At 56.3% G+C, this 24,042-nt stretch overlaps 1 long non-coding RNA gene across 1 annotated transcript; it reads right to left on the reverse strand.

Annotated features, from left to right (window-relative positions):
- Nucleotides 1–14,306: 14,306 nt before the first annotated feature.
- On the reverse strand, nucleotides 14,307–17,814 carry LOC102025278. Its single transcript, XR_264468.1, has 2 exons — nucleotides 17,734–17,814; nucleotides 14,307–14,486 (listed from the first exon to the last, which is right to left on the reverse strand). It is a non-coding gene; the product is annotated as an uncharacterized LOC102025278 (long non-coding RNA).
- Between the last annotated feature and the right edge of the window lie 6,228 nt (nucleotides 17,815–24,042).

The following is a 24,042-nucleotide window of genomic DNA, read 5'->3' on the forward strand; positions in this document are numbered from 1 at the left end:
GAGCAAGCTCTTCCTCTGCTTGAACTGAGCAGGACTGACAGACTGACTAACTGGGGTGTCCCGAGGGTCTTACCTGAATCAGGCAGGTAGACAGACAGGCACAGAATGCGTCCTCCTCCCTTTGGGGTCCAGTGTGAGCCACTTGAGCGGAGAGCCAGGAATACTCCTCCAGACCTCCAAGGGACTTGAGAAACCTCGAGGACGTGTCTTCCTGTGGGGACCTGCAGACGTCCTTGCTGCATTTGTGAGGGCCACAACCAGTGGCCAAAGAGGTCAGCACAGTCAGTCTTCCTGGCTGATGCACCAGATGCAGCGGGAAGCAGAAACACCAAAATGACACCCAGGGTTTGGAGGCAGATTTACTTAGGTTGACAGCCACTTACCGGGATCATTCCCAGAGTATCAGGCCCTGATCTCTGGTGGTCTACAGCTTATGTGGGACAAGCAAGCAGGAAGCACAGAGGCAGAATGGCTTGTCAATTTGGGATTGGTTTATACAATGTGCATCACAGTGACCAGCTGTTTCTAAGAGACAGGAGCAACTGGAACTGGAACAGGAACTATTACCTGGGCAACTAACAAACTGAAGTATACTGGCTGGGTGGGGGCATTTTCTGCTACAGAGGTCCTTGGCTGTTCTGTGTCCACAGTGAGGTGTTTTCTTGTCTTTCATGTCTTTTGAGAGTTTGGAGCCTCTCTGATCCCCAGGGCACTGCTCTAGCCTGCTGTAATACCCAAGAGTGAGATCCCCTATTTGCATGGATTTTTTTTAATTCTGGTACCGGGAACCGAACTCACGACCTTGCGCTTGCCAGGCAGGCGCTTTTGCCGCTGAGCTAAATCCCCAGCCCCTAGAGCAGAATTTCAGTTTGTGATTCCCAGTCCCAGATATTTGATCTTTTGCTATTTTTTCTTTTGTGGCACATTAAATAAAGCTCAAATTTAGAAACCAAAGCTGACTCAGTCCAGCAAAGCTTGATATTTTAATTACTTACCCTAACATGTGTGCATGTGTGACAGTGGCAGGTGGGATTAGGCAAATGTTCCTGCCTGGAATCTGAGTGCCATGGCTCTCTGTCTGTAAATTTGAGTCCCGTCCCTGGGACTCTGGCCCCAGACATCACCAACACTCACTGGGCTTTGTCCACGCTCAGGCACACTCCATGCCTGATTCTGACCTCTGTGTCTGAGCTCTGGACTGCTGGAGGGCCTAGCCAAAGGGCGTATGCTTTCAAAGAAAAAAGTGTACATTTGAAACACTGGTGTGTAAGAAATCCATGAGGCCTTTTGGCAAGCAAAAGAAATGATCCGAAGGACATTATTAATGCAAAGAAAATGCACGAAGAAAAGGCCAAGTTGGTGGAGAAACAAGAACACTGCTTGGGCCAGTGCCACAGAGCAAAGGCGAACAGAGAGGACACAGATGTGAACATCGCTAGATGAGCAGAGGGGCGGGTGGGAACACGCCACCCCACAGCCACTGTCTGCGCTCTGGATCCAGGGCTGGATTGGAAGTGGAAAACTGCACTTCCCAGGAGGGAAAAGTAGAGCAGAAAGACTGCTCATACGAGAGCAAAGCAAACAAATGCCAGGGAAAGTTTTAACCGCTCAGTGGCCAAGGAAGCTCCTCAGGTTAAATGGTCATTGTGGCTGTGAGAAGCGGCCTGGTCACTAACAGGGACTGGGTTAATTCCCGGGGTGAGTGAGTTCTCACTCTCCAAGGACTAGGGTGGTAATTTCAGGAGCAGAGAAAGAGCGAGGCTGTCTTTTGTGATTTGCGCCTTCTGTGCAGGGCAGACTCCCCTCCCCGCCTGAAAACGTACCTTTCCTCCCTGACGGCACTGCCTGACCTTGGACTTCCCAGTCTCCAGAGCCACGAGGCTAAACAAACACTTTTCCTTTGTAAGTCACACAGTCTCAGTCTTGTGCTACAGCAACAGAAAACAGACGAGACAGAGGCCCTCAGAGGGGGTGATGACCCTCTGGGCCGTCACTCAACAAGCTACTTGGGCGTCTACCCATTTCTGTGTTCACGCAGTCAATCATCATTTGCACTAGCAGCAGGAGCAGGAGGAAGAGGGAGAGGAGGAGGAGGAAAGGAGATGCCTCAAATGTCAGAGTGCCACACCTGAGTCCTCAAACATTTATGTGATGGGGGAGGTGGATGAGAAGACCTGGCCAATGAAGCCAGCATTGGGATGGAGGTACTGTGGCTCAGAGAGTGTCCAGAACTGGACCGGTCCTTAGGGCCACCCAGCCCTCAGTGTCCCAGGTGTTGCTGGCTTTGGATGGCTCTCCCACAGGAAGATGAATGAAACACGAACAATGCACACAGGTTGTGGTGAAGCTCCGTCTGTCCTGTGTGCAATGGGGACCTTTGTCCTGAGGTTACATCTTCCTATTGTCATGAGATGGAGGTCATAGGGTGTGGTTTTTAAACACCAACCCTCCCGAGTTTGCCTTCAGAGCTTTGGGGAGAGGATTTCACTGATAGATAAATCAACTCTGAGAAAATCCACCCCCACCCCACCCCAGGGCAGGGGAGTTCCCTGAGGCCAGAAAGGAGCAGGAATGTGGCAAAGGCTGGGTGGACGTGGAGGGCAGAGTCAGGATGGGGGCGTCTCCAGTTGGCCCGGTTCCTCCCTGACTCATTCCGGCCTGTAAGTGTGGGCCTCCGGTTTGCACACGGTTCACGTGTGTCCTGGTTACTTACTCTCGTTGCTGAGACAAAATACCCACAGCCCAAAATAAGGAAAGAAAGGTTCATTTAGCACACGGTTTCTGGAGGCTTCAGTCTGCAACCAGCTGGCTCCAAGCAGGGTGGCCCATGGCACAGGGGCAACGGTCCAAGGCGGCAGAAGACAGCAATGCAGCAAGAACAGAAAGGGGGAGCAAGCCTTTTTCCTCCATTATATTGTATATCAGCTATCTGCCCATGCCCGCACCATCTGGGTGCCCCCTCCTCCTCAGGTGGAGGATGTTTACAAAGTAAGGACTCTGGCCGCTGCTTAATCACTTAGTTGAACTTTTAAACCTCTCAAGTTGACACAAGGAGCAATGTCCTCTTCACCCCAGGATGTAGAGCTGCTGAGTTACTTAGTTAAGCTTCTAGACTCCTCAAGTTGACACAATGTATCAACCATAGCAATGTGCATTCCCCAAGGGTTCAGGTGCTGGCTGTGTGGTCCCCTAGAGTGCGTGGGAACTTTTTGAGAGGAGGGATTAATGCAGTTTTCATGGAACCCCAGTTATTTCTTATGAGAGTGAGTTATTCCAAAAGAGAAGGCGGGCACCCGGGAACCCTTACTGGCCTCCTGTCCCACATGTGCCCACCCGCACACGTGTTCCTGTTCTGCTGCCGCCTGTGACGAGGTGAAGTGGTGATTACTAGGGAGTGCCAGTGTGGGAAAACTAAACGAGAGCTGGCACCTTGCTCCCTGACTTCCAGAACTGAGAGCTCAAGAACCCTCTTTTCTTTACAAATTACCCTGGCATGGCTTACACCTGCGGGCAGCTGCCCCTGGCGCTTGTGCCAAGTTGGCTGGTGTGGGTTGCCCTGCCAGGCCCCGAGGATGCCTCTCAAGACATCTGCAGGCCTCCAGAGGGGTCAGGCTTCTCTTGCCTGCCCTCTGCAACCAGGACAGAGTGGCACAAAGGGATGGGCTGGGCCCAGACCTGTGGGGTAGGCCAGGCCTCACATACAAGGGTTGCTCAGGACAGGATGGGGCAGTCTGTGCTGCCGATGTCCCCAGTGTGGTCTGACACCCTGGCTAATGACCTGAGCATGCACTGTCCGTGAGGAACAGATTTACAAAAGCAAAGGCCCCAGGTTTGCAGAATCAGGATCACAGTTGCCCAGTGAGGGATGTGTGTGGGTTTTCTTTGGTTTTATATAAAAGAGTAGGGCTGGTATGGGATTGGGATCGCAGCGAACAGCAGCCTTCTAAGAGCAAAGGCTTCGGGTTCAGAATCTTTCCTCTAGGTGACCCCAGGAGATTTGCCGAAGGGGCCACCTGCACTCTGGCGGCGGTGAGTCCCATGGTGAGCCCAAAGCCCCCGGCAACAGAGTGATGGCTGCGGGGCAGTGGGTAGGTCTGCTCAGGATTTCGGTCTCGGGTGGGGCTGTTGTGGACATTGTGCTCCTTGCCCAAGAATGCTCCTCACCTAAGTCAAGTGTTGCTCCTCTGCCTGCACACAGCAGCCAGCTGGGGCTCCGGTGCTGTGGCACCCATGTCCGTCGATGCAAACCCACTCTGCTCTCCTGAGCGGCTTAGTATCCCTCCAGCCCGGTCCTCTCCTCTGTGAGACTGTGCTGTGGCTCCTCTAATGAGCTACCATGACTTTAGTGGCTCAAAGTAACACACATGTGTCCTCTTGCAGCTCTGCAAACCAGAAGTAGGAAGCTGGGCTCCAACAGAGCTGAAGCCGGGTGCCCGAGGGGCTGGCTTGGGGGTAGAATCCGCTTCCTGTCATCCCAGCTTGGTGCCTGCCCAGTTCCTGCTCTGGGGCCCCTTATCAGCCAAGGCCTGTGGCTCTGACCTCCACTTGAGGCTGCCTTCGCCCCTCCTGCTGATTTGGACCCTCCAGCATCCCTCTCACAAGGAGCAGTGTGACTACCTGGGGCCACCTCACTAACTGCCCTTCTCAACCCATCCAACGTACCACGTGCGAAGTACATTTTGCAGTATAAGGAGTGACCCTGTTCCTAGGGGAGCACAGGGCTTCCCTGGGGCCACCACTCAGTAACCACACCACCCAGGCTCTCCCTTCCTCCGGAAGTGCCCGGGACCACGGAGGGAGCACCTGCCTCCTGCCCTGCCTTGAAGGGTGGTGCCTCAGGGAGCCCAGTCCTCTCCCTGTGCCCTGGTTCCCCCTGTTCTCAGCTGCTGTGGAAAATGCCTCATGCCATGGCAGGGTGTCAGGATACCCAGGTGCTTCCATGTGCCCCTCCTCCAGGGTTCACCAGTACCATGTCCCCAGCTCCCCATGGGCAGTACTGAGGGACCCATGTGGCTACCTATGGCTCGACTCCTGCCAACTGCCACTGTAGACCGGCTGAGCTCAGCCCCGACGCGGGGTGCTGGAGAAAGATGTGTTGATCTCCCTGGATCAGCGAGCTCCCTGGGCCTCCCCTGGCAGTCGGGGTGGGACTTGAGGTGTCAGCTGGAAGCTGAAGTGGCCCCATAGCAAGCTCTCAGCTCTAGCTGGTCCTGGGACCAGGGAAGCCAGGGGTGCGCCAGCTCCCCTCTGACTCTGCCTAGAACTTGGGGCAGGCGGGGGACTGAGGTCAGCTCTGTGCCTGGGCATGGCTGCCTGGGAGAGCACGCTGCTGCTTTGGAGCTGGGAACCAGGCACCCTCCTCTGTCTCTTGTGCCCGAGCTTTCCACTCAATCAACAAGTGTTGAGCACCTACTGTGTGTGGGACGTTGGCAGGATACTCGGAGGTACCAGTGAGTCTCGGGCAGACAGCAGCAAGATGGGATGAGCACCACAGCTCCCTGGGGTGAGGGTAGCTCCTGGGAGGCCCCTGGGCAGGGATGTGGCAGCCCAGAGAGGGGCAGGTGGCCAGGGAGTACAAGACGCCTGCAGGAAGAGATGCTGGTGCTCTGGGCTGGTCCTGCTCCTGCTCACATCGGACAACTTCCCATGTGCCCTTGACCCAGCTCTGAGGTCTTGACTAAGCCGTGAGCTGCTCAGCCTCAGTCTTCTCACTGCCGATAGGCACAGCAGGCTGCCCTGGTTCACCCAGTGAGACCATCCTGTGTGGCCACCGTGACATCCCTTCCCTCCTGCAAGGGACTGGGTTTCTGCCCCGAGTCCCTCCCTAACTCCCTCTTTTCTGCCTATTCCCTGTCGTTCCCTGTGCAGCAGACGTCCCTAGACCCTCTTGGCCACTGGAGGGGAACACATGGGCATGTGGAGCCCCTCACAGCTCCTGCTCCAACTGGCGCTGTCACCTCCTCAGTTCATCGTGGTGTTTGCTGGGCCTTGGTGCTGTTTGCCTGGGCCTTGGTGATCTCGGGGGACCAGACTCAGCCGGCTGGAGGGGCCATTGGGGTGGGAACATAGCTGCACGCTTGGCCATGCCCAGGAGTGAGTCATGGCATGGTGGGCAGCAAGGACTCCAGCAAGCGCTGCAGTGGGTGCTGGCCTGTGACCCTGATAATTAATTCCACCTGGATTGGCAGAGCAGGACCAGGCACAGTAAGCAAAGTGGACACAGGCCTCAGGCTCTCAGGGGCTCCAGTGCAAGAAGATGGGTTCAGAAACAACCATGAAATCAAGCTGGGTCTATTGGCCCACACCTGTTACCCGAGAACTCTGGGAGGCTGAGGCACGAAGATCACAAGTCTGGACCTCCTGTGCCCTCCTGGCTCTGTCTCAGCATCATTCTCTTCCAGATGTGGAGGAGGATGCCCACTGCCCATGCTCCCCGTCCCCAGGGTGAGCCTGGCCTGGTTCTTCTCAGGTCCAGAGCAGCATCATCATGTCGGCCTTCCATGCTAGACCCGGCTCCTCGGGAGCAGAGATGTGAACTCAGTACATTTTCACTGCTGGAGCCCAGCCCTGTGAGGCCTGGGGCTGGTGCTAAGGGCAGGTGTACTGGGGGTTACTATGTCAGGGATGCCCCAGGGTGTGGGCTCACAGACGGTCTTGCTGAAGAAAGGCTGCTCCGCCCAGAGATGCAGCTCTTGGCCTCTGCCCCTCTGGAAGCAGATTGAAGCCCTTCCCGTGTGGCTACCAAAATGGCTTCTTTAGGCTACAGACCATGGTGTGGCCAGTCACGGGGTTTACAGTAGCTGCATTTAATGTGCACCAAAGGTTAAAATAGTACACTGAGAATTTTACCAGAACTGTTAAATTTTGGCAAACTATTAAAAAGCAAATGGGAAATATGGAAATAAAAACTGCCCCCCTAAACCTTTAAGGATGAGTTTAGCAGTGCTGCAGACCATGTACTAGAGAACAGATTAACCGGAAGACAGATCTAAGGAGAATATTCAGGCTCCATGGGAAATATGAAAAGAGCAGAAGAGTTACAGAGACTACAGTAAGATGTACTAACACTTGGTGTTGGAGTCCCAGAACGTGAGAAGAGGCAGAGTAAGACAAAGCAGTATTTTATGAGAATTTTCCAAATCTGAAAACAAGAAGACACAGATTTAAGAAGTGCTACTGCCCAAAGTAGAATAAATACAGATACTGCATCTTATAAAATTATGATAAATTACTGAAAACCAAACACAAAGAAAACATTTATTAGCACATTAATGGCACATGCCATTTATTAGCACAATTCTAGAACTCTGGGAAGTGAGACAGGAGGACTGCAAATTTGAGTCCAGCCTGGGCAACAGAGTGACTTAGTGAGAATTTGTCTCAAAATTAAAAAAGAAAAGTGCTGGAGATACAGCTCAATGCAGAGGCCCTGGGTTCAGTCTCTAGTTTCACACACACACACACACACACACACACACACACACACACAAAGAAAAAATTTAGCAACCAAAGGGAAAAAGATATAGTTTCCAAAAATAGTTAACATTAGACTAATAATGATATCTAATTTCTCAACAGAAACAATGGAAATCAGACACAGTGGAACCCTAACTTCAAAAGACTGAAAGAGAAACTGCTAGCCTGGAATTCTAAAGCCAGTGGAAAAACTGTTTAATAATTAATCTGAAATAAAGACATCCAAACCCGACAGAATTTATTATCTGCTGACGAGCACTAAACGAAACATGCAAAAGATTTCTTCACGAGGAAGGAGAATGACCCCAGATGGCCACACAGAGATGAAGACAGAATGAAGAGCACTGCTAGGGGCTAAAGAGTGAGTAAACTAACCAAATCTGGGCGGAAGGAAACGACGCTAACACCGTGTGGCGTTCGATTATGTAGGGAGTAAAATGCACGCCCACAACAGCCCGTAAGTGAGGATGCTAAAGAAGGCTTGTGAGCTCCACTCCTCGTCCAAGGGCAAGCAAGAGTATGAAGATGTACTGGACTGCACACCAAGGACGTGTGCTGCCAGCTCTAGGGCAGCTGCAGAAAGGGGAGAAAAGAAGGCGTGACTTACCCAGCTACATATGGGAAAAGCAGAACAGTGAAAAGAAACTAATAGGAGATAAGAAATGAAACAAAACAAAACAAACAACACACACAGGGTCCATGGGGAACACAGAACACAATGGTAGAGGTGAAGCCCTATGTATTTAGTAACAGCGTATTGCTCCAGGTCTGTCCAAGAACACAGAAAAAGTTGCATGGCTTATTCCAAACTCAGGGGTTCCCCAGGTGGGAATCGGTCATGGAGAAACTGGTAGAGTGTTACGGCTTGAGTCTAGATGTCCCTCCAAAGTTTCATGCAGTCACAGGTGGGGATTTTCAGAGGTGGCTGGATGCAGGGTGTGTGATGCTGGGATTAAGTGTACTAAATTAGCGCGCTGATTGGTTTGGCATAGTTCTGGGTGTGGACAACAGGAAGGTCTTCCCCCGGGTGTGAGTACCCTGGAAGGGATAAAAGGGGGATGCAGGCTGCTGGTGCTGCTGCTGCTTCTCTGCTGCGCTGCTTTGTGCCTCCTGCCTGCCTGCCATGGACTGTTTCTCCTGGGCAGTGCCTGCCTGCCTTGGAGCCGGCTGACCATGAACTGAAACCTCTACAAATTGTGAGCTGAAATAAACCCTTCCTCCTTTAACTTTAGGTGTGGGGTATTTTGTCTTAGCAACGAGAAAAACTAAGACAAAGAGGAATCAGGAATGGATGAGAAAACACAGAGATGGTAACCACAGGGAGAGGCCGCCATTCCTTGGTTCAGATGGCACAAGGGCGTGGGTGTGAAGGTCACTGCTGCCTGCCTACTGTGTGCGCCTCTGAAGGCAGGTGACAGGAATGCAGCACAAAGTTGGGAGCAAGACTCAGCTGCTCCTGCTGCCTCAGCGGCCCTGAAGGGGACAGGGAAGCTGGGAGCCCCCCTAAAGCCCTGTGTCCTGCTGTCTCTCTGGGGTGCTCTGTTGAGGGAGCTTGGCACAATTCCAGCCAGCAAAACAGGATGAGCAATGTCACTTCAGTGTCCCAGTCTTAGCATCCCTGAAAAAAATGTAGAATACTGGATTTGATAGAGAAAAAATAGATAAATAATCGATATAATTAAATGTACAGTCACATGGCACTTCACAATGGGGATATATTCTGGGAACTACATCATTTGGTTGTGCAAACATCGTATGGTGTCCTTATCTAAAATGAAATGGTCACAGTGCTGTTAGGTAACGTTATCTTATGGGACCACCATGGACTATGCGATCCACCACTGAATGAGGTGCTGTGGTGTTGTATGTGAGTGTACACAAAAAAATACTCCAAACATAAGCCAGTATTTCTCATACTGGGTAAAAGAACAGAACCACTCTATCCTGTTAAAATGATTTGTACCAAAATATGAGCATACCGAAAAGTTGAAGGCAAAAGCATGGAAAGAGATATATCAGGCAAATACTAACTATAACAAAGCTTCCATGACTGTGTGGATATAAGAATAAAGAAACAGTACTAGACATCAAGGGCAATTTTCAGTGTTAAAGGGTCACATTCCACTAGGAAGATACCATTCTAAATTTGTGTGCACCTACCAATCTACCTTCAAAACACGTAAGGCAACGATTCATAAAACAGAACAAACAAATCTACTATCAGAGTGAGAGATCTGAATACACCTTTCTCAGTGACTTACAGACATGCCCACAGAAAATTCACTATGGAAATAAATACTTAGAATAATATAATTAATAAATACGATTTTGTTGACATATACAAAACTACACCTAATTGTTGCAAAATACAAACCATTTTTCTAGCATACCTGGATTATTGACCAAAATCAATAATAAGTTGGGCTATTAGTCATATTTAAACAAAATTCTGAGAAAGAACATAAAATATGTTTCTTGACCACAGTAGAATTAACCTAGAAATCAATAATAAAAAGACAACTGCAGAATCTTTAAATATTTGGAAATAAAACAATATACTTCCAAAAACAGCATAGGTAAGAAGAAAAATAAAAATGGAAATTAAAAAATATTTAGAAAAAAAATCAATATTTTGAACTGGTAATGAATTATAACGTGACAGTTTTACATCTCCGGATGCAGCTGAAGCTGTAATAGAGGTAAAGCTATCGTCTTGAAAAGCTTGTAAGACAGGAAAAACAGTTGAAAATCAGTGATTTAAATATCTATCAAAAGAAGCTAAAAATGTAAACTAAGGCAAAAGCAAGAAAAAAGACAAGAAAGAAATCAGTGACCACCAATACAAATATAACATGGATCAATAAAGTTAAGTGCTGATTGTTTGAAAAGACTACTGAAGTTGGTAAACCTTAGGGTCTGGGGGCAGAGTAGGGGCCACATTCACATACCTGTATTGCAGTCTGTTGTTACCGATCTATTTTCTCCTGCCTGGTTTATAGGTCAGCAGTCGCCCTGGTGTATACGTGCAGGAGAAACTTGGCGCTTGTGGAGTTTAGGGCAGCCCATGGCCTCTGGCATCCCCTGGGTCTTGGAATGTGTCCCCCATGGGGGGGTACCTGTAATGGTCTTCTTGACTGGACACTACCCAGCCTTCCACACCTACCCCCTCACTTCCCTGGTGCTGGGCCTCCTGGCATCTCACTGCTAGTGACAGGAGAGGCATGGGGGTGTGAGATGATGGGCCAGAGCTTGGGGAGGAGAGGGGGCGGCCCAAGGCGTGGCCGGGGGTGACAGTGGTGGAAGATTTCACACTGGTGGCTACACAGAGTTCCGTGCACCTGGGGGCCTCAAAAGTGCAGGCCGGTGGCCTCATCTCCCATAGAATCTGTGTCCGGCTGGGCGCCCCTGCCACTGGCCCTGGGGCTCCAGGGGCTTTTTCTGGTGCAGAACAATACTCAGCCCCACATGCACCCCCACCTTCTGCCACTGAGAGAGGCAGTACGGAGGGTGCCCGGGAGGGCTTGGCCCTCAGCACACACAGCGGCTGTACCCCAGGTCACCAGCTCTGGCACCTTCACGGAGCTTAGATGTAGGCAGTGTCAACTCCCCCGAAGACCCTGGGGTGACCCTTTCAACCCTCTTTCTGGGTGGGCAGCCCTGGGATGTGGGGGCCCTTGGGAAGGGGCAAGATGATCCCAGGACATAACGTTCCTGCCAATTTGTCCCCAAGAAGGGCTTGGTTGACCCTTTCCCAGCTCACACGCCTGCCGGGACTCCCCAGCACCTCCCAGCTCTCCTTGCACCCCATCACCTGTGCGCTCTGCTGCTGCTGCCCCAGCCCAGCCTGACTGCCCATCCTGATGCAAGAATGTCCCCCACACTGGGCAGGGACTCTGCCCGGGGCCACCCTGCACATCCAAGAGGGATGGAGTTGTCAGAGGAGGTTTCCACTGCAGAGGCGGAGGCACAGTCTGGACAGCTGACACAGGGACACACAGCCTCTCCTGGGAGTCCCTGGGCAGCTGGTCCACTACCAGAGCTTCTTGCCGCTCCTCAGTGTCCACTGCCCAGCTGCTCACGGCCAGACACAACCTGGCCCCTGCCATAGGCTGCCAGCCCTGGCCACCCTTGACAGGACCGGCTAGATTTCACTGCTGCTCTTGTTGTGTCCCCAGAGAGCCTGGCCAGGGCTCAGAAACCCCTGTAAACAGAGGACTGGCAGAGCAGGGGTCCTGTGTGAAGAGAGGCGGCTCCCAGCGCTCTCCTGGAGAGGAGGGAAGGGCGAGGAGAGAGAGGGCCAGGCAGGGGCCGGGCCCGAGGCTGCTGCACAGTGGCATACCTGGAAGAGGGAGTGTGGCCCACACGCGGGGCACCGCAGCCCTGCCTGGCGCCCGTGGTGAGTGTGCGAGGCTCGGGGCCTGGAGGAAGGTGTTCGTGTGTGCAGCGGTGACTGTGACCCTGCGTCCTGAGCTTGCTCCCCACAGCCCTGTGGGAACCACCCTCACCCCTGTTCCAGGGAGGAAGTCGAGGCTCAGGGAGACCAGGGCGTCCCCCTGAGTCGGGGGGTCTCTGAGGTTACTGGGGTGGACAGGGTGGGGTATGGAGGCTAGCAGTGGAGAGTAGGCCAGCCTGCCCTGGTGCACCCTGCTCGGTGTGTCCGCAGGGAGCCCTATGATTCGGAAGGGCATTTGGTGTCATTAGTGTCATAGGCAGGGAGTGTCCCCCAGGCTGGCAGGACCCAGATGGTCCACGGTGCTTGGGCTGGACCGAGCGCTGGGGTCAGTGGGATGGGCGTGCTGCGGCGGCACACCTGAGACGAGGCAGCCGCTCCTCTTCCAGAGTGCCGCCCCAGTTACGGGGTCCGGGAGTGAGCGCACAGCCTGCTGCAGGAAGCAGCCCAGAGCTGGGGCTCCAGTGCAGGTACCCCGGGGCAGCCTGCCTGTGCGGAGACACCGGTGACGCCACCTTGGGCCCCTGCAGGTGCTCGGTGGGCAGCTGCGCAGTGCTGGGCTCGGGGGACAGCTCTGGTGCCCGCCCCCTGGCCTCTCCTGTTCCTTCTGGGTGATTTACTGGCCCCACAGCACCTGCAGACCCAGTTACCACCCCTTGCAGGCAGCAGCGGAGCAAGGGAGGCGGCGGCCGGACCAGCGGAGGAACCCAAGCACCGGCCTTGTGCGGCTGCAGGTGCCTCTCGGGCGACAATTCCCAGGAGTGGGCGGCACCAGGCAGCTTCACGGGTCATGCTGTCCCTGGGGAGCCACGAGGCTGGGCCTGAGCTCCCTTTAGCGCTCCTTCTCGCTGTGGGGGGAGGGGGCCCCACCTGGCCCCCGCGGGCTGAGCTTGGTCTCCTCTTGCTGACACCTAATCCAGCCCTCAGAAAAGACTTCCTCTCATGTTTTACTTTATTTTTTATTTAGTTCTTTATGTTATTTGTGCTTTGGGTTTCTCCTGTAAGACAAACAGCAATATTTAAGCTTGGGTGTCAGTTTATTTCACCTAACTCCGTGGTTGTCCCTACACAGCAGATGGCAGGACGCGGGGAGATGGATCTTCGCAGACGGGAAGGAGACCCAGAGATGGAGGGGCGGGAGGCAGAGGGAGGGAAGAAAAAGAAGGCAGCTGTGTTACGCGCTCGGCCAACCCTCCAGGGAAAGTGCCATCACCACGTACTGCAAACGTGGACTCATTAAAAATGTTTAAATGAGAAAAACAAAAAAAATTCGACTTCCTCTGTCTGGACCGTGGCTCTCTGTTGGGCAAGACACAGTATCAGACAAGGTGCTGCCTCTAACGTGCTGGATCCCAGGGCTCGGAGGGGAGCAGGCTGGACTCGCCGGCAGAGCGGGTGTCTTGACCGGAAGGGGCTCCCTTCCCAAGGTTCCCGCCCACTTGGGGGTTCAGGACATTCTGGGAGGTGCCAGGGATGCAACTGATGGATGACAGACAGGCAGACCAAACAGTCAAGACAGACCAAGAGGTGGGGCGGGAAGAAAGGACCCGGCTGAGGGTAGCAGCTCCGCCACTCCTGGTCAGGGGCGAGGCGAGGTACAGAGGGAGGGCTTGCGAAGCCCAGAGGCAGGGACGCAGAGCAGGCCCCGGAGGAGCGCGGGGCACGGGTCAGCAGCGTGTGTCTGTGGTGGTCCTGAGGGCCACAGAGCCACAGCTGAGCCTGTAGAGTCCGGGAGCAGTGTGAGGCCAGCGAGACAGGCGCCCAGCTATGGGCGGGACGCTGCTTGCCGGCTCAGGGCTGGGCACAGCCCGAGGTCTCAGCATGGCCCGGGAGGCTGGCTCTGCTCTGGTGGAGGAGGGACAGGAGGAGGAGACAGGAGGGTGGGAAGCGGTCTGTGGTCACAGCCCACGGGCTAGGTCAGCCAGCGCTGTGGGAAAGGGACTGCCATGTGAGTGAGCTTGGCGTGCTGAGGATGGGGCGGGGCTTCTGGACACAGGGATGACCCTGCCTCAGGCTTGGGCAGAAGAAAGAGCCGAGGTTCTTCGAGGAGACACAGGCCAGGGGATGAAGCAGACAGGGGAGCAGAGGTGCGGCAGTTCGGTCACAGGTGCAGGGCCCAGGAAGAGGGGATGCCGCGGGGTCGGGAATGGAGACCATCAGCCGATGTGGGTCACCGGATCGGCCAGAGCATGTCAGCAGCAGTGGAAGCCAGGCAGGGGCCGAGAGAAGAGGCCCTTGAGGAGGTGGGAAGGAGCTCTGGGCACCGGGAGAGCCCAGGGGGCAGGCAGAGGTCAGCTTCGAGACGGCGCTGCAGGGGACCAGAGTACCCCTCCCCATCTCCTTAGTAACTGGAGTGAAAGAATGATGTCCTGGATCGAGAGGAGGTTAAGGGCGAAGTGTTTGTTGGAAACATAAGAGGGAAGAGCTCCTGGTGGGGTCCAGGTGGAGCCCTGGAGAGCGGGTGCTCGGCTGCTTTCCTCTGCTGGGCTTCCGTGGATGAGCACAGAGGAGGAATTTGTCTAGCGACCCAGTGGTCATCTGTCACAGGGGCTCTGTGGGTCTAGAATGAGCAACTGGGGCTTAGGGTGTGTGATATAGCCTCCAGAAAACTAGTTGCTCAGTGAGCTCACAGGAAACCCACCACTGTGTGACTCTAAGTCCCTCCGCGCCCAGGCGGCAGGAGGGAGGGGCTGGCAACTTAGTGTACTCTGCCTGGGGGGCTTTCTGTCCTGGGAGGAAAGGTTCTGGCCCACACTTTCTTATCCTAACCTTTTCTCCCGTCTTCTGTGTTTGCTTTTACTTTGCTAAACTTCGCTTCCTTCACGGCTTGAATGAGCCCTGAACTCCATCTGTGTGCTGCTATGCTTGTACCCAGCTGACTCTTAGGCCGTCCCTCTCACGCTTCGGCAGCCAGGGCCTTACTCACCCTGGAGAGACACAGCCAGCCTGCTATGGCCTTGAACAGCCCCTACCTCCTCCATGGGCTCTCGCACCCCAGGCTGGGTGTCCCCAGGACAGCCCAGCACAGACGCTGGAGCCCTGAGCCCCTCTGCTAGCCCAGGGTCCCTGGAATCGCTTGGTCATGTTGGCTCACCCCTCACCCGCTGCCTCTGACCGCCCTGTGCTTCCTGGGTGGCCCCAAGCGGCACTGTGTGTCCCGCCTCTCTGGGTCTGTGAGTGACAGATGTTTCTTCCAATGGCGTTGGCCCTTCTGCGGGTCCCTCAGCCACAGTCGTGATCAAGCCCCAGGGAAGCCCAGAAATGCTGCCAGGCTTAGCACCTCACCAAGCCCTTATTGACCACTGAGTGCTGATAGCCGGACACCAGCTTTTGTCTTCCACCGTGTCCTGAGCCTGTCCTCCTGCCCAGCCAGGGCACTGGGAGCACTGATAACTCTTTCCTCTGTTTTTTTCTTAGTCTTTTTGCAAAAAAAAAAAAAAAAAATGCCCCAAGATAATGAAGAAATCTATTTACAGTAGCAATTCCAGTCTTGTGCCTTCTAGAATTAGAATTAGACCCAGGAAAACGGCAAAGGTCGTTCCTGTTTGAAAACCAGAGCAGCAATGTGCAGTGATCTATCGGGGTGCAGGTGACATTCCCAGTGCCTCACCCCCCACCGGGTACCCCGAGTACCCACACACTGTGATGGGCCTGGGTAGCCACGGGCTCAACAAACCCCGGCTTGTTGTCAGCCGCCCGATGGCCCTGAGAACACAGGCTCCCCGGCCTGGAGAACCAGCTTTCGGGTCCCTGTAATCATGTTCTTTGCCTGCTGAACAATCCCTGTTCTGAAGCTATTTATATCTGCTCCTCCAGGCAACCCGGCCAGACGGGGAGCTGGCGAGGACTCCCTGCCACGCCTGGGCGCTGCTGTGTGTGTGGGGCTGGGCTCCCAAGCCGATGAGCGCGCTTTTCACTGTGTGCCTTTGCCGTGACTGCTGGTCGGCCCCTCCTGGCCCCCTTTTGGGGGAGCGACCAGGGTCTGGTCCCTGCTGCCGTGGACGTGAGCGCAGTGTCCGACCACAACTGCTGTGACTCACGCTGCAAGCATCCTGTGACCTCCCCACTGCCCTTCCCAGCCTGGCCATGAGGCCCTGCGCTCCCAGGCCCCAGCTATGCTTGAGTGAGCCTGGACCCAGGACCCGGAGCTCAGGGTGGGCCCGGGCACCACACGCAGACAGTATCACAGGTGCTTTGTGGGGCCCGCCCTGGGCCAGCTGGCCATGGGGATCTGGCAGACCCTCTGGACACTCCTGAGGTCCTGAGGTCCAGCTGGGGCCACTGTGGCTGCTAGAGCTGGGCTCTCCTAATGCGTGGTCCCAGCGTCCGTCCCAGGGCTGGAGGCCTGGCTGGCCGCACTCCACGTTCTGGTGAGGTCACGTCCCCACCCTCCTCCCTCTCCCCCTCCCAGGATGACCCTCAGAACAGCAGCAGCCAGCTGGGGGCAGAATCACCCGGAAAAGGGGCTCCAAGAGCCAGGTGGGCAGAGACTGGGCCCCGCCACCCCTGCTCGGCAGCCCCAGGCTCCCCTTCCGCCTACCCCTCCTCCCCTCTTGCCTTCCCACTCAGGGCCTCCCTCCCTCTCCTCTGACTTCATCCTTGACCTGCAGCCAGTGAGGGGCCGCGAGGTCCTGGGGGGCCTGGCTCCTCCACAGAGAGGCCAAGCTGGCTGGGCCCTGCCGAAGACAGCCCTGGTGAGGGCTCTGCCTCCGCCCCCTTCCCTCAGGGCGTCCCTGCCCCCCAGCCAGGCATCTCACTGGGTGTCTCGGGGGCAGCCCCCCCGCCTCCTCAGCCCCTCCACTTGCTCCTCGCATCCTGCTCCAGCGTGCTGACCCTCAGGACCCGCTGTCCGGTCTGTGCCGGCCGAGCCCTGCTGACCCAGCTGCTCCCTCCACTTGTGCCCAGGGCCAGTGATTCGAGGACAGTCTCCTGCCTGCGACTTCTCTGGACCGTCTCGCCACCCGGGGTGGGACGGGCCTCCTCGCTCCCTCCCTCCTCCCCTCCTCCCTCCCCTTTCTGTTCGTCTGTATCTCGGTCTCTCGGTCTCTCTCTCTCTCTCTGTCTCTCCGTCTCTGCCTTCCTGGTGCTTAGCACAGAGTTTATCATCAAACATGCTCCATGGTGTTTGTGTGGAGTCACTGAATGACTAATTGAATAGGGGCTCTTGCAGGAGTCCCCTGAGGACTGAGTCTTCCCCTGACAGTTCCAGTATTGTCCCCCAAGAGCCGCGTCTGTGTGAAGCCTATGCAACGGCTCCCAGGTGGCCCGGGTCTGGGGGTCAGGACCGCCCAGTGGGTCCATGCTGGTTCACAAGGGTCTCTTTGCAGGTTTGTCCCTAGGGACAATCACTGGGGCGGGATGGCTCCCGGGGGTCGGTGGCGTCCCTTGGGACCTTCCCTGTCACGGACGCTATGTGCTGGGTAGCTGGGAACCTGGCTAGTGAGGAGTGTTGGGGTGGTCGTGCACCACAGGGCTGCAGTGACCTCAGCTGCTGGATGCCGAGCCCACGGGAGGAACACGAGGAGCTGCTCCGCTCTGCTGGTTCAACCCACAGCAGCCCAGCCACCCCGCTGGGCAACACTGGGGCACCGGGGGTACAGAGTCCTTGGGGAGCTCCCTGGGGCCTGAGGGCCCCTTCCTCTCTCCTCATGAGGACCCTGGCCACCCCTGGAGGCAGTGACACCCCCAGTTCAGGAAGGGCTCGGTGGCCCAACCCCTGACACCCATTCAAGCCCCAGGTACCCAGCCCGACTGGAAGCCCAGCTGCCCTCCTGAGTGAGGACCCGCTTGTGCCCCGAGGGTTTAACCTGCTCAGTTCCCAGGGCTGCAGGCGAGTGTCCCCCGCTCCTGAGTGGAAGTGAACCCCTGTGGCATGTATTGGAGAAGTGCCTTTGTGGTGACTGGGGCTATGTGAGGTCACAAAGGCGGGTTCTGGGATGGGATCAGTGCCCTCAGCGGAGGAGACCCCAGCTCGCTCTCCGGCTCTGGGCTGGGAGTGCCCCCCCATCTTGCATTTCCAGCCTCAGGACGGAGCTTGGCTGCCTGGGCGGCCCAGACCTGTCACTATCACGGCAGCCGAGGGCAAGGACACCCTCTCTCCGACGAGTCCTGACCCCCTTCTCCAGGCTTGCGCACCCAGGCTGCAGCATCTGCACTGGCCTGACATTTTAACAGTCACCTCTCCCAAGGGAGACCCCTAGCAGGGAGCAGGCCCCCAAAGCAGGGCCCCAAAGTGGCCAGCCGTGCCAGAGCCCATTCACCGCGAGGGCTGTGCAGACCAAGCACAGCACAACTCCTGGATCCCTCCGGGGGCCTCGCCGTGACGCTGTCCTCTGGACTTGTGCGGGACGGCCTGCCGCCGCTCCTGCCCAGTGCCCCAGAGCCGAGGAGGCCACCAGGGACCCCTGGTGCTTCACACAGCACTTGTTGTCTCAGCTCAGTGGCTACAAGAGCACTTGTTCTGTGCCCGGTGGGTCTTCCCCCAGCCCGCTAGGAAGAGAAGGGAAAGGATCTAGGCAAGGAACCTGGAAGCCAGAACCTGAGTCCATGTAACCTGAGCGTGGTTATTTCTCCTTGCGTGCCTCAGTTTCCCCACCTGTAAAATGAAATGCAATTTTTGTCTGTGCATCTCCTGGTGCTAAAGCTCCTGAGTGATCGCCTTTGGGAGCCTGCACGAGTGTCCCCCAGAAGGAGGGAAGGACCCCTTGGCCGCCCCCTGTCAGTTTGGTGTGGCCCCTCCTGCTACTGCCTGGGAAGGCCCAGTCCTGCCCCCCCCCATTCTCCTGCAGAAGGAACACAGCTGCACCCCGCTTACATTCCCCTGTTTTGCGTGCTGTCTCCCCATCATGCTTTTCTGCTTCCAAAAGCTCAAACACAGCCGATCCCAAGGGCTGCGCACTTCCTGTGTCCCCTACCCCATGTGGCCCCAGCCTCCCGAGCCTCCTGCCCCCTGCACCTGGTCCCAGGGCCAGGTCTGGAGCCCGCTGGGCTCTGTCTGGGTCACCACCCACTGCACTCTCCGCTGGGCTGGAAAACACAGAACATGAGGCCCTGGAAGCGGGGAGCTGCGCCGTCTGTCGCGCCCAGCCTGCCCGTGCCAGCGAGTCTGGAATTGTCATCAGCCCGCTGGTCGCAGACCAGTGAACAGCGCCAGCGTGTTCACCGGCTTCCTGGAAGGAGCAACCACGGCCTCCGTGAGGCGAGTTTTCCATGAGTGGGGAGGTCTCTCCGTGTGCCCAGGGGGGCGTCATTCATTCCGGGGTCTGATCTCAGCCCAGTTCGGGCCCAGTCCCCGGATACTGGGGCCAGTCCTGTGGCACGAGCAGAAAGGCATGGGTCCTGGTTACACAGCCGAGGCACACGATGCCCCAGGCGTCACACAGGCGGGTAGCTGGGCTGCAGGCTGCGGGGTGGGCTGTGGGCTTCAGAGGGAGGGAATGAGGAAGGGGAGGCCGAGACGACCGGACGCATGTACACACACAGGTCCACCCCGGGGTCAGCCCTGAGCGCCACTCTCTGGCCAAGTTCCGCCACTTCTTGAGCTGCAGATCAAACAGCTTGGGCACTTAATGATCACGGGACCTGGGGACTCGGAAAGTTAAACAGCCCCATTTCGGCTTGGTCGTCACATTCTTTCTCTGTAAAGAAGTGTCGGCTGCTGGTCCCCAAGCAGAGCTGGAATCCTCCTACAAACGAACAGAGCGGAGAAGACAAGTCCACCCTGGCCATGGGGGCAGGTGAGAAGGTTCCCACTCTGCACTGCCGTGCTGGACCACTGCAGCTGCCCTCAGGCTTCCTGTGTGGGCACTGCCACAGACCCCTGGAGGGACCGTGACATCAGTCCCCTCCCTGGATCTTGGAGTGGACAGACCCATCACTTCTGGGCTTGCCAGGGTGGGGCCAGCCTGGCATTTCCCCAGATGTATTCCTGAGCACCTGAAAGTGCCCGCTCCTCACCCTGAGGACATGACAGGCATTCCTGGGCCTCTGGGGGCACATCCTGCCCTGATGTGGCTCTAGCCTGGGGCTTGCTTGCTTCTGAGAGAAGGCTAGTTGTCCTGTCATAGCAATGGTTGCACCCGGGTGGAGCTTCCAGTGGACGGGACCGCTGCTTGGGGTATCCAGAGGGGCACAGCTCCCTACCCAGAGGTGTGCTGGGGTGCAGAGTGTTGTGTCCCCTGCATTTCAGTGGAGGCAGAAGGGGCATTTTCCTTCTTGGAGAGACAGGCCAAGCAGGGCTTGGAGTGCAGAGTGACAGCGCAGAGCAGGACAGGACAGTCAGAGGACCCAGGGAGCCCAGGGGACCCAGGAGTGGGTGTCTGTTCCCCATGGGAAATGCCACCGTGGCTGGATGGCTGGCTTCCCTTGTCTGTGGGACTGGGACCCCGATCACTCCCTCCTGGTCTCTCCAGGCGGCTGAGAGGTCTGTGTGACCCTGCACCTCATGGTTCTCGTGTGCTTGCTTTCCTTTGGCGGTGGAGGCCTGTCTGGAAAGAACTTAAAGCTCCTCCAGAGCCCGGAGCCAGAGATGCCACTGTGAGGTGGGAGAAGCCGTGGCCACCGAGCTCTGCCACCCACCCCGCCCCCCAGAGGGCACAGCTGGGGGACCGTGCACGCCGTCTCCGGCACAGCCCGCCCAGCCCCCGCTGCATCTGGGTGGGCCCCAGGCTGCTGTGAGCAACTTTGATTCTGCAACTTTTTCCAAACCCGAACATGATTCACGTCCCAGACCGGCTGGTGGAATTTCTCACACCCGGAGCTGAGGTACCGTCTGCGCTTCCCAGAGCTCCTGCTGCTGCTCCTACCGTCCGGCCGCCCAGAGGGACACGGCCCACAGCAGCCACATTCCTCCTGGGTGAGGCTCTGGTGCTTATCTCAGCGACCTGCAGACCCAGCACGGCACTCTTTATATTGCCCAGGCTCGCCGCATTCTACAGGCCCAGTAATCCCCCAGGTGCAGGATAGCCCGGGGCCATGACCCTGCCCTTTACTCGCCCACCCCACCATCCCCTCTCCTCCCACACTGGCCCTTCCCTCCCTGAGAGTCTTCAGCTGGCGTTTGCGCATGTCCCTGCCAAGGGTCCCAAACAAGGCAACCTCTTGTGAGGACAGAGGTTAACACTGTGTTCTTGCAGGGCTATAAAGGAAATGAATGAGGGGCTTGGGATTCAGCTCAGCGGCACAACGCCTGCCTGGCAAGCGTGAGGTCATGAGTTCAATCCCGTGAGTACCAGAAAACAAAACAAAACAAAAAAAAGAAATGAATGACTCTTGTCTGGTTAATTGCTGTTTAGGTTCCTCAGGACAATGACAGTATGTCATTTTCTCCTGTGCCTTTTATCCGGGGACTGGGTGGGCTCGGCACAGCCCGCACCTGGGCTGGAGGGATGGGAGCTAAAGGCCACGCAGAGGCTGCGACAACCACAGTGACAGGACAGGGGGAGAGGGGCCGGCAGCACCGTCATCAAGAGGGGCATGACGGGGTCCCCTGGGCATGAGGCAGGGCTGGTCTGCCGTGCATGTGTGGGAGCAGAGAGACAGCAAGTGGCCTGGAAGAAAGGGCAGGCGGCTGGGTCATCGAGGTGGCTGTGGCCCCAAGGGACGTTCCTAAGGGCAGACTCTGAGCCACATCCATTTTTATAAGGCCTAACATTGGCCGCACAGTGTAACTCTGGGACTCGGGGAGAGAGTAGGGGAGGAGCAGGGAAGGAAGGGAGGGAGGGAGGAGAGAAGGAAGGGAGGAGAGAAGGAAGGGAGGAGGGAGGGAGGGAGGAAGAGGGGAGGGTGGAAGGAAGGGAAAGGAGGTGGAAGGAAGGGAAAGGAGGAGAAAGGAGAGGAAGCGGAGAATGTTCCTCGACGGGCAGCTCCTAAGTCTTCCCCTCCAGCTGCCCGGCAGCTCCGCCCTTGGAAGCTGCATATGGTTGCGTGCTGACCCCAGACCCGGACACGTGGAGCCAGGGTCCCCGGGTGCTGCCTCCGAGGAGAGCTTTCGTTTCTCTCAGTCACCGAAGACGCGGTGTCCGTGTCGTAGGAAAGCGGGAGACAGCCGTGCGGGGCCGGGCTACTCCAGGAGCTGGAATCTAGACTGAGTTCATCGTGGAATTAAAATTCCATTCATGCACACTCCACTTCAACTCCAATTTCCTTCCCAGCCCCAGCCCGCGCCCTCCAGCTCCCTGCGCGCTGGAGCCGGGGCCCGAGTGCTTGGCACAGGTACGGCCCGCAGAAAACACGGCTGGCCTGGGGCCTGTCCTCACCCCGCCGCTCGAGCTCTGTTTTGTCACTTTGTATTACATCGTGGGCATTTTTCCTGCTGCTGAGCAGTTCTCAAAGCCTGTTTTTCTCCTTCCCTTTATTAAATCAGATATGGGTGAGACTCAAGGCGTGATTCATCCCCAGGCAACTTTCCCTCCAGCGGGGAATCTGTGAAATCAAACAGGTTGTGTGCTTCCAAAATACAATAGTCAGGCAGGCATGGGATAGATGGTCCCACTCCCAAAGGTAGAAATGGGAAGGAGGGAAGGAAGGAAGGAGGGAAGGAAAGAAAAAAGGAAGGAAGAAAGGAAGGGAGGGAGCAGAGAAGGAAGGATGGAAGGAGGGAGAGAAGGAAGGAAGGAGGGGGAGAAGGGAGGGTGGGAGCGTTATGGCTTCCAAGTGAGTCTGGAACTCAACGGGCAAGCAACATGAAACCTCAAGGCACTGGGTTATTTTCTTGGACCCAAGCACCTGCCTTCCAAGGACACTGGGCAGGAACGGGCCCCAGGGGTTGGGAGACCCCGCCCCAGCTCTGCCATCGGCCACCCCAGGTTAGAGTGACAGGCAGTGAGTACTGATCGGGGGTGACCGGTGGCCCTGCCCCCCGCTCCAGCAGGCACTACTAGGGGACACTCTGTGGCCTTCCCTGTGGGCTCGGGTGGCTCCCTCTGAACTCAGGTGGAGGCAGGATTTCCTGTGGTTCAGGAACCCTAGGAACTGCTCTGAAAGGTGGGGGCTGAGCCTTGGGGGCCCTAGGCAGCAAGTGCGGGGTCCTGTGGATGCCCAGGGCCCCTCTTTTAAATCTTGCCGTCCCCAGCCCTGGCACTCTGGGCCTGCTTTGCGAGTGAGGCTCTGAACCACCTGGGGTCCTTCTCTACCGTCCCGATGAGAGCCCCTGGCTCTAATTCCAGCGGCCACGCCCTTGGCGTTCTCTCTGCCACATGCTCGGCCCTTCCTTTCAGCTAGGGGCCACTGAGGCTTGGCGAACACTAAGTGCCACACGTCTAAGTTTTGCTTCCTCTCTGATTAGAAGTTCCATCTTTGAACCGTTTATTTTTTTCTCACATTTTACTATATACATTCACGAGCAGCCAAGCTGCACCTTCAACACTTTGCCCAGAAATGTCTTCAGCCAACTATGCTATTCCATTCCTCAAATTCCACCTTCGCCGAACACCCAGGAGCCCGAGTCAGCTGAGGACTCGGCCACTCGGTAACGAAGATGTCTTTCCCCAGTGCCAGCCCCACGCGAGGACCTGTGGCCATGGCTTTACTGTCCTGTTGCTGTCAGGTGTCCCTGGTGGCCTCTAGCACCTGCACTTCTCCTTGGGCAGGGCCACCTTGACAGCCTTCGCTAGGCACCTGGCTCCGCTGCTGTGCAATCCAGCACTGCATCCACATCCACAGTATTTGTGACTGAAGCTCCTGCCCTCTTCCGATTTTCTATCTTAATCTCTTTGGACTGCTTCTACAAAACATTAAGACCTAGGTGGTAGTGCACACCACCTAGGTGTGATTGTTTCTCACAGTCCGTGGCTGGGAAATCCAAAGGCCAGCAGGCCCAGTGTCCGGAGGGCCAGGGACCTGGTTCACGGATAGTGGCTTCGGACTGTGTCCTCTCTGCGTGGAGCAGGGCAAGCAGCTCTGGGGACCTCATCTGCACCAATCCTGTTGTGGGGCTCTATCCTCAGGAACAAAGAGCCCACTCTTAACACCATCACATCGGGATCGGGCTTCAACCAAGGATTTTGGGAGACGCAGCATCCAGACCGTAGCGTTTATTTTACTTTAATCAATAAACTGTGCTCTAGAGCAGCGTTAGGTTCTGAGCAAAATGGAGCAGGGAGCAGAGATTTCCTGCT

This window comes from Chinchilla lanigera, unplaced genomic scaffold, assembly GCF_000276665.1.
Source record: "Chinchilla lanigera isolate Chin_1 unplaced genomic scaffold, ChiLan1.0 scaffold00112, whole genome shotgun sequence".
In the NCBI taxonomy this organism is placed as follows: Eukaryota; Metazoa; Chordata; class Mammalia; order Rodentia; family Chinchillidae; genus Chinchilla; species Chinchilla lanigera.